Raw genomic sequence first — 9,991 nt, 5'->3', positions numbered from 1 at the left:
TGTTTTGAAGATTCCCCCTTGTATTAAATATATCTGTCATAGATACTCTGTCACTGGGTATAATAGCCTCTTTATTTTAAAAATGAATCACACTGTATTATTTGCTCATATCTCTAACACATCTCATTTCCTTTCTGTTTCTCTCTGTTTTTAGTGATTTCCAAGGCTGACAATTTAGGATAATAAGTTATTTTAGTTAAAAGCCTGTTTACTATCTTTCTTGGATCAATGTGATTGAGGATGTCATGAATGACTTTTTCAATATGAAGCAAATTCAATACTGGTGATGTAGAGTTGTGCGTTGGTGTCATGCTGGAACTCCGCTGTGGTGATGCTCTGTGCAGCTCTGTCTGAACACTGATCCTTTTGTTCTGTTTCCTGGATATTGCTAATGTTTATAGAGCTGCACTAGACGACAGCAAATTGATCTGGATTAGAATTATCTTTCACTCTTTTCTCTGCTTGGGAAAATGAGGCTTATTCTCCAAGGCATGGCTATGTTACAACTACTTGTTATTCTCCGAGTATTCTTCTATTAATATTATCATTCTTCATTTCAAAGTTATCATTGAGAATAACAACAATTCCTGAACATAATGACTACTACATATCAATCATTTAATGCATGTTAGAATTGAGGTCAAGTACTTTAATGTGTGTATATTTGTGTGTGTATGTGTGTGTGTATCTGTATGTGTACACATATGTAACTAATTTATAGGGGTACAAATATATGTATAAAATAAAACTTCTTACTGCCCTTTTATAGACCTGCACATACCCCTATCCCAAACCACTGGCAACCACTAATCTGTTCTTCATTTCTATAATTTTGACATTTCTGGAATGTTTTATATATATATATATATATTTGTATATTTCTATATTTGTAATTTCTTTTATTTTTTATTAGGGGAAAGCACGAATGCAGTCCCCCACTACCACAAATTATGCAGCTGAGTTTCCCACATTTGGGGAAATTGCAGGGGTCAGCACATCCAGAGTGCAATGGATAAGCCTCGCCCTGGGAAAACCACCTTAGTGATCATGTTGTCTCCCCTACCAGGTAAGTATTTTTGTAATTTCAATGTAATTCTCTGAGATACTCTGTATGGTCTCTATCTCAGGTGATTAAACTCAAGTTTAGAAAAAGTAAGTCACATGACCCACCTGCATAGTGCACCATTGCAATGAATTACTTCTATAAATGGTAATGATAAAAATCTTTTTAAAACCTTTATGAACTGTGAAATGAGAAAATTATTAACATTAATACAAATATTACTATAAAATATTAATATATTATTAAATAAGTCAATAGCAGTCTAACTTTAGCAAGGTTGTCCAGTCACCAGTGAGGTTGTCCAGTCATAAAGACACTGGGAACCACCCTGCTATGTTCTGCTTCTTCCCGTGCCTTGCTTGGCTTTACTGCATGATGTTGCGGGTAAGGTTTACAGCCCAGCAGTCTGGAACTCTCGACTACCCCGTAGCCACTAAGATCCTGAAAATCTCCATGGATACGTGTGGCAGCGCCAATATGACTGTGATATGTTTAGACTGAAGGCCATTTTTGAATAATCGAGAAAATATCTTCCCAAAATCATATAGGGGGGCCCTAGACAATTTTTTAAAAATTTGCTGGTAAGAGTTTTCTCTCATATTATCTGTATTACCATTTAACGTGGATTTACCATTAATCTTTTTATTTTCAGATTAATTGTACGTTTACAAGCAGTTGTAAGAAATGATAATGAAAACCCTTTACACTTTACCTACTTTCTCCAATGGTAACATCTTGCAAAAATATAGTTCAGTATCAAAACCAAGGTATTAAGTGATACATCAAGATACAGACCATGCCTGTCATCCCAAGAAGGCCTTATACTGCCCTTCTACAGACACACCCATCACCCCCATCCTTCAGTTCCAAAAGCCATTAGTTTGTTCATCATTTTTATAATTTTATCTTTTCAGAAATGTTATCTAAATGGAGCCATGCTGCATGGAATCTTTTGGAATTGGCTTTTATTCAAGCAGCATAATTTTTTGGAGATTTATCTAGGCTGTCTATGTATCAGGAGGATAAGGAAAATGTATTTATCCATATTTTTACTTTTTCCCTTGTTTTGTCTTCTTCCCTGATGTTCCAAAATTCCTTTCTGTACCACATACTTTGTGTTTAGAGAAATTCCTTTACCCATTCTTTTAGGGTACACCTGCTCCTGCCAAATTCTCTTTGTTTCCCTTCATCTGAGAATTTCTTGACTCCCACCCCCAACTCTGGCACATTGCTGAAAAGTATTTTTGTGATATAAAATTCTGGTCGATAGCTCTTTTCTTTCAGTCCTTGAAAAATACATCACTTTCTTTGGCCGCCATGGTTTCTGATGAGAAATTCACTGTCATTCAAATTGTTTTTCCTTATAAGTGAGGTGTGATTTCTTACTTGCTGATTTCAAGATGTTTTATTATTTTTAGTTTTCAGAAATATGACAATAATGTGGTTATTGTCCTTGGTGTTCAGCTAGCTTCTTGAATCTATGTAATTATATATATTTTACAATTTGGGAGATTTTATTGAATATTTCTTTCACTAATATTTTAGCTTCACCCAAATCATCTTCACCTTCCAGGACTCAAATTACACAAATATTACATGTTTTATTGTAGCCTCACAGGTCCCCAATGATCTATTACTTTTTTTAAAGTATAAATTTTTTTCTCTGTTGTTCAGATTGTGAAATTTTTATTGCTGTCTTCAAGTTCACTCATTTTTCCCCTGTCCTCTCAATTTTGTTGCTAAATCCAATTATCAAGTTTTGTGTTTCATCTAATTTTTCTGTTCTAATATTTATATCTGGTTCTCATTTATACCTTATTTATTTTCTGAGACTTTCTAACTTCCCACTTGCTTCAAGGATTTTCTTGATTGCATGTTGAAGATGTTTTTATGATAGCTGCTTAAAACTCTAGAGAGATGAGTCTCACATCTCATTCATCCTGATACTGTCATCTATGGATGTCTTTGTTTCATGTGAATTGTGCTTTTCTAGTTCTTCATGTAAGGAATGATTTTTCAGTTGAAGTGTGCGTGTTTTGACTGTGATGTGATGTGCCTCTGAATATCATGAAACCTGTTTTAGCTGGCTTCCACTGATAGTCCCGCAGCAGTCCGTCTAGTTACTGCTAGACAGAGGTAGATGTCTACTTTCCCCATTTGAGCTCCGTTAACATCCAGGAGCATGGGCTTCTCTTTACTAGAGGGTAGATGTGAAAGTTCTGGCTTTCCTCTAGAATTCTGTCTCTCTCCCAAACTGTGTCTTTCATTCTGCATCTTAGCCTGAGTTCTAGGGTCACATTTCCAACTGACTTCCTTTTAAAGGCCATAGAGATATCTTAAGTATGTCTAAAGAAATCTCATCCAACTTCAGATGTGATCTTCATCTATGGTACTTGTTGGAGGTAATATTATTAACATTCTTCTTGCTCCAAAATTTAATACTATAGTAGCTTCTGTATTTAACTGTCAAGAGGAGATGAACTGTGTCTTAACAGGTGCCCGCTGTCATAGGGAAGATTTCTACTTATATTTTTCAAGTATGTTTTCCATAAGAATCTTACATTTTAAGATTTACCTATAATTAAGTAAAGATTACCTTTACTGGAGATGAAGGTAGTTTTAGATTTACCTTTTCAAGTTTGTTTCTTTTACTGCATAGTAAGCTGGTATGGAATCTGGTATTTTTAGTTTGTTTTCCCATATTTGTAATGTTTCACGAGCTTTACAAAAATTCATTTCAAATTGTATTTATGAACATTTCTGCATTAAAGCTATTTGACAATAAGAAGCACTTAGAGCTTTGGGAAAATATTATAAAATCGTTTCCTCCATTTTCTAATTGCACTTTTATAAATTCTGATTTTAGACATGTCAAACCCAAGTGATAATAAAAGAAATGTTTCATTCCTCATGATCAGATGGTGGAGTGGGTTATTCTGTCTAGTCAAAAAACAAAAAGACATGGAAAAGGTTGAGGGTGTCATGAATTGTCACATGAGCCACTGAGCTGAGCGCTGTGCTCTGCCTCTGGCTAGGATGGAGGAGTACGTGTCTGTGCCACTCAAGTTTCTGACAGAGATTCTGATATTCACAAGTTCTATAACTCAGCCAATACAACGTTCACATCTCTCAACTGTCATCACCCTGAAATTATCAGACATATGGTTCCATTTTAGCAACTCTCCAAGACATCTGTCAATCTAAATCATTTGCTAGGACACTTGAGTGTAAGCAATTTGTGACTATTGTCCACTAATTTTCATTCATCATTTTATCTGTACCTTTTTGTTAATTCCTCCACCTGTGGCCATTGTTCTAAAAATTAAAGTGGGATGTTTTGTGAAAGGATCCCTAACGTGTTTCAGATCACCTAGCTTTCATAAATTGCATCCTATCATTTACTGATGGGAGCCACTTTTACTGCTATAGGCCTCATTTGGGCTGAAAATGGTATATTTCACAAAAGACAATAGAATACTCAAACAGCTGCTGTGTAGCTCTGTTAAATAATCTAACTGCAAACAAGCAACCTCTCTAAAACCTGTAATCATGGATGAAAGCTCAATTTCAAAAGGTATTTTCCTGATGTACATTGATTTAAAAAAAAAAAAGGGCAATGAAGAGATGCCCTGAAACACCAAGGAACCCCTCTCTCCCCCTACAGTCACCCATACACACAAGAACACACACACACCACTCACACACAGCATTCAACTCTAATATTTTTCTAGTCTCATGTCCTATAATTTGTATGTCTTGTTATTGAAGAAGCTTTACCTGTCAATAGTTTTAAAAATATAATGCCATAAATGTTACTCTAGATAACTGATTCCACGTCTATAAAATCAGAATAAAAATTCTTCAGCAGCTTAAACATGGCTAAATTTTTTTCTGGACTTCGTCTCATTCAGAGTGGGACTTTTCCTATCACTTGAATCTGAGCTGCCCTTGTGCTTTGACCAAAAGAATTTGATGGATGTGATGAGCGAGTTATAGGACTTGGCCGCGAGAGGTTTTTATTCTTCTATCTTCAACTGCTTAGAAGGCTGCTTTGAAACTCTAATATGAAGAGGGTGATACTGCTCCTGGCTAGAGGAAGAAAGCAACGTGAAAGGAGAAATGAAGCAACCCAGTTAACAACCAGCACTATGTACCAGACAAGAGTGAGACGACCTTGGACAACTGATCATCCAGATAAATGCAACCTCCCAACTTCAAACATAAGAAAACAGTTCAGGAAACATATAGCCAACCCATAGAATTAAGAAGAAAAAAACTGGTCATTGCTGTATTAAGCAGTTAGTTTTTGAGGTCATTAACCGTGTAGGGATAGTTTGATGATGCAAATGTAGAATTTAAAACAATTTATGGCTTACTATCAAATACCAAGTGGGATCAAGGGAAAAAAAGTTCTTGCTTATAGTCTTTATTCCTGGATACATTTGAAATTCTCAATGATTTGGTTCAGTGTTATGAGCAGATATATGAAATAACATTTCTGACTTTGCAAGAGTTATATTCTAAACTCTTGCCATGCAAGAAAGAATAGAGGATTTAAAACCTGAAAACTCAGATTATGATACTAATGCTGCCATTTACAATTGTATGAAGATAATGTCAGACATATATTTTTCAGTTATTTTTTAGTCAGTGAAATAATATATGAAAATATATTTTGGAAATGTTCTTAAATTATCCTACAGAGAAGATAAAGTAAATGAATATAGATGTATGAAGATGTAAATATACTGAAATAACTGAATGAAAGTGTATATATATATACACACACACATACACACACACACACACTTGGGGCTGGGACAATAATATAAAGTTCTTCCCTCTTTTCTGAAAATAAGGGAAAGTCTCCCTTCACTGCCTCTTTAGAATAAGGCATGACCATGTCATTTGTCCTAGTTAATAAAATAGGAGTATATGCTGCTTTCAGTTGGAAACATTAAACAGATTATATGATTTTCCATCTTCCTTTCTTCTGTGTCGTTCAGAGACTTTCCTGCTTCCTTATGTCTGAGTCCTGAGCATATGAATCTAAATTCCCTTCTGGCCAGCATTGGACATGCAATCTGAGCAAAAAACAAACCCAGTTACTTTAGGCCACTGGAGTTTGGATTTATGTCAGGTGACTAGGTTATCTACTATCTGAATGTCACCGATACACTGTGAGAATGCACGTAAATTTGCATCCTTAACTATAACTTAATGACGTTCAGAGTAACACTTAAATGTGATTTGGTGTAACTTTCATTTTACTATAAAACAATGCCATTTATTTCAATTTAAAAGCATAATCACACAGTCAAATAAACTGTAATACTTCAGTCATGCAAACTTATTTTTGTTTTACATTTTATAGCAAAGAAAAATGTTTTGATTATTTTACTATACTTTGTAGTAATTTATATCTAATGTGATATTCTACTAGCATTATAAATCCTTTTTTCACTTTATTAGATAAATAAGACACAGATTCCTTTTTATAACTGTCTATTTCAATGTGATAATGGCCAATAAGTTTCACTAAATTTAGAAACATTCCAGCATTTGGACTTAAATTGTTCTGATCTTCTAAGATGTAAATTACTTTTTGTATGAAATATAGCAACATCTAAAATCACTTAGATATTCTACTATTTTTATGTCTCTCATGTTATCAACCTTTGGAAGGCATCATCTACTAAAATATGTTTGAATATTTTTAAGAATTACTCCTCCTTTTTAGAAAATCATCATAATGAAAATTGAAATTTTTGTGGTCACAAGTTCTGTTTAATTCCTTCCACTCTTTGAAAACTTATTTTGAATTGAAAATATTTGATATTGTTGTATTATTGCTAAAAAGGATACCTGAAAACAAAATAAAAGCAAAGATTCTTTCAAATAAATGAATCAATCTTGATGAATCTTGATGAATTTAAAAGAATGCTTTTAAAACCACTTTTTGAAAATTTTTGGCCATGTGAAATAGAATCTCTAAAATCTCCATCTTCTCTTTCATTGATTCCATGCACTATTAATATCATTTCTATTTTGTTGGTAAATAATGTTCATGGAGAATGATTATCAAAATTTATTTCACTTACACTCATGTTCACCTGTGTCTGAAATTTCTAACTTTATCCTTTCTTTATTTTTCCTCCCTCACAATTTGAAGAAGATTCACTAGTTAACTCATCAATGTTAGAAACTCAAGACTCAATAATTTTCAGTGGTTGGCATACTGCATTTTTATAGGCAAACTTTTAATATCCTCAATAATTTTAACCCATTTTTGCACGTATTTTCCTAAACATTGCATCACTTGACTTTTTAGGCCTCTTCCTTTTCTAAGAAAAAGTTAGTGTGCATTTAAAATATATTTATTTTAAGTTAATATAATATTTAATTAGAATAAATACAATAGGTGACAAATAATAAATAAAACAATACTTAATAAATAATTAAATAAAATTAATATAATTAGAATAAATACAACAGGCAGTATTAAATAGTTTAAATTAAATAGTTTAATATTAAATAGCTTAAATTAAACTAATTAATAGTAGTTATTCAATATAAATAAATATATATAAATCAGTAATTATACACAGCATAAAATTATGCTTGGATTCTCAAATGAATTTGGTGATAGAAGTAAAAGCAGTGAACTATAATTTGAATTGTTATTGTTTGAATGCTTTTTTAAAAAAATGTTTTTTTAATTTTAATAGAATGCTTTGTTAAAAAAAGTTTCTGTTTGATAATTACAGATATAGAATAGAACTACTGGATTATGTAAAATAGCTTTATATTTGGCATCTATATTGAACTCTCTTGTGAGTTTTAGTATTATTGATCATTTCACAGAATCATCTAAGAAAAAAAATTGTCTTCTAACAATTACACTTCTTATATCTTTTAATTGTTTTATGGTACTTGCCAGAATTTCCAAAATCATGTTAAATTATATTGATTATATTTATATAGTTGTCTTCAAATGAAATAGAAAACTCACTGTTTATACAAGCTTATACACAATGTGATATAAGGAAATAATCAGATGTATTAGTGAAATATTTATAGTTAATTAGGCCATGTAATTATGCTTCTAAATGTAATGCATATTAGGTTTCTCCAATAGATATTAAGACATAGTTTTTCCTAAAATGAAGAGCCAGTCAGCTACAAAAGTAATCAGAAAATATTTGAAAACCTTCAAATACTTGTTTCCTAGCATTTTAAGATTCTATAGTCACCCAAAACTCTATAAATGGGTTTCTTTCTGACTGTTGAATTAGCTTTGATAGTGGCAGATTTCCATCAACATTTTCTCTTTAATTTGGTCTCATTTACATTGGTCTCATTACATCATTATATGATGTAGCTGGTTTGGGCTTCCCTCCTGGAGCAATTCATTGTTAAAATGAGGAAATGCTTAGCTGTTTCTGAGATAATTCAGTGCCTCCACAATTATTAGGTATGTCTGTCCTTATTCTGGGGCCTCCTTAAAGAGTTGATTTATTTTGCATGTATATAATTTATCCTTGAAAAAATGACTGCTATAAATCTTTTAAATAAACATCATTTACCCCTTTGTTATCTCTTTAAAATTATAGGAATGCTCCACTTATCTAATATTTTTTAACAAGCCACAAAAATAGTGCCTTAGACAACAAAAATACATTATTTTAAATGAATATGCAATTTGAACAAAGCTCTGTGATGACATATTGTCTCTGCTCCATTTGGCATCAGCTGAGTCGGCACAAAGACTAAGGGTTAGAATCATCTAAATTCTAGCTCACTCACATGTGTAGTAGTTGTTACTGGCTATCATTGAAACTTTAGCCAGGAATGTCAGCTGGATCACCCAATCTTTTCATGTTTCTTGGATTTCCTCACAACATGGTAAATCAATTCCTAGGGTGAGCACCCCAAGAGATAGAGAGCCATGTGGAGGCCTTATAGTATTTTATAACCTGCTGTGAATCATGCAACATCAATCCCACCATATTTTATTTTTTCAGAAGTTTGTCATTAAAGCTAGTCCACATTTTAAGGAAAAGAAATCAGTTTCCAATTTTGAAGAAGTACCAAATAATCTGTATATATATATTTAAAACCACCAGAGTGAATATCTACAGGGGACTTGATTGACTTACTATCTATAAATATTCAACATTTTCTCAGAAAGATTTTTGGTTTTGTTTTGTCTTATTTTGACCTCCCACATCCTTATAGCAGGTCCTTGTATGTATTTTTTTTTCCAATCTGGTCAAATTAAAACTGTCATAAATTCCTTTCTTTGGTAGGATTTCTATGATATATTTATCTTCTCTCCATCTCTATTGCTAGTTTTTATATTTTATTTTCACATCTGTTGATAAATGTTGGATTAGTTTAAATGATGCATAATGATGGTAGGAAATGGCAGTGTGTTGGAGAAACTGTCCTCATTACACTTGATTCTACATTTTAGAAATGCCCGATACCTTTGGATATTTTCTTTTGGTTAATTTATCACTCATATCCAATGTTGTTCTGAATATTATTTTAGAGAAGATTATGTCACTCATGAAGAATATGAATGTTTCATATCTGAGAGTACCATTCTGTTACCATCACCCATTCACAATGGAGTAATTTGGTATAGAATTTATTGGCTGTACTACCTTTTCTAAAAAATCTGACATTGTCTTCTAACACTTAAAAATATGAGGCAGAACCTGAATCATGACCTTCTTCTATGTAATATATTTAATTTATTCTTTTTTATATTTTATTTTGCTTCCCCTACATATTTATATAATTATTTAAAAAAATACTTTACCTGAAATTCAGTGAAGAGTTTTGATTTTTATACTCTAGTATATATGTTACTTTGGGAGTCTTTTTATTATTCATTTGAATATTTTTCATATCCCTTATTCT

At 32.4% G+C, this 9,991-nt stretch overlaps 1 non-coding gene across 1 annotated transcript; it reads right to left on the bottom strand.

Annotated features, from left to right (window-relative positions):
* Positions 1–910: 910 nt before the first annotated feature.
* On the bottom strand, positions 911–1,074 carry LOC116157317 (U1 spliceosomal RNA). Its single transcript, XR_004141343.1, has one exon. It is a non-coding gene; the product is annotated as a U1 spliceosomal RNA (small nuclear RNA).
* Between the last annotated feature and the right edge of the window lie 8,917 nt (positions 1,075–9,991).

This window comes from Camelus dromedarius, chromosome 13, assembly GCF_036321535.1.
Source record: "Camelus dromedarius isolate mCamDro1 chromosome 13, mCamDro1.pat, whole genome shotgun sequence".
NCBI classification, from domain to species: domain Eukaryota; kingdom Metazoa; phylum Chordata; class Mammalia; order Artiodactyla; family Camelidae; genus Camelus; species Camelus dromedarius.
This window is presented reverse-complemented; position numbering and strand designations above follow the sequence as displayed.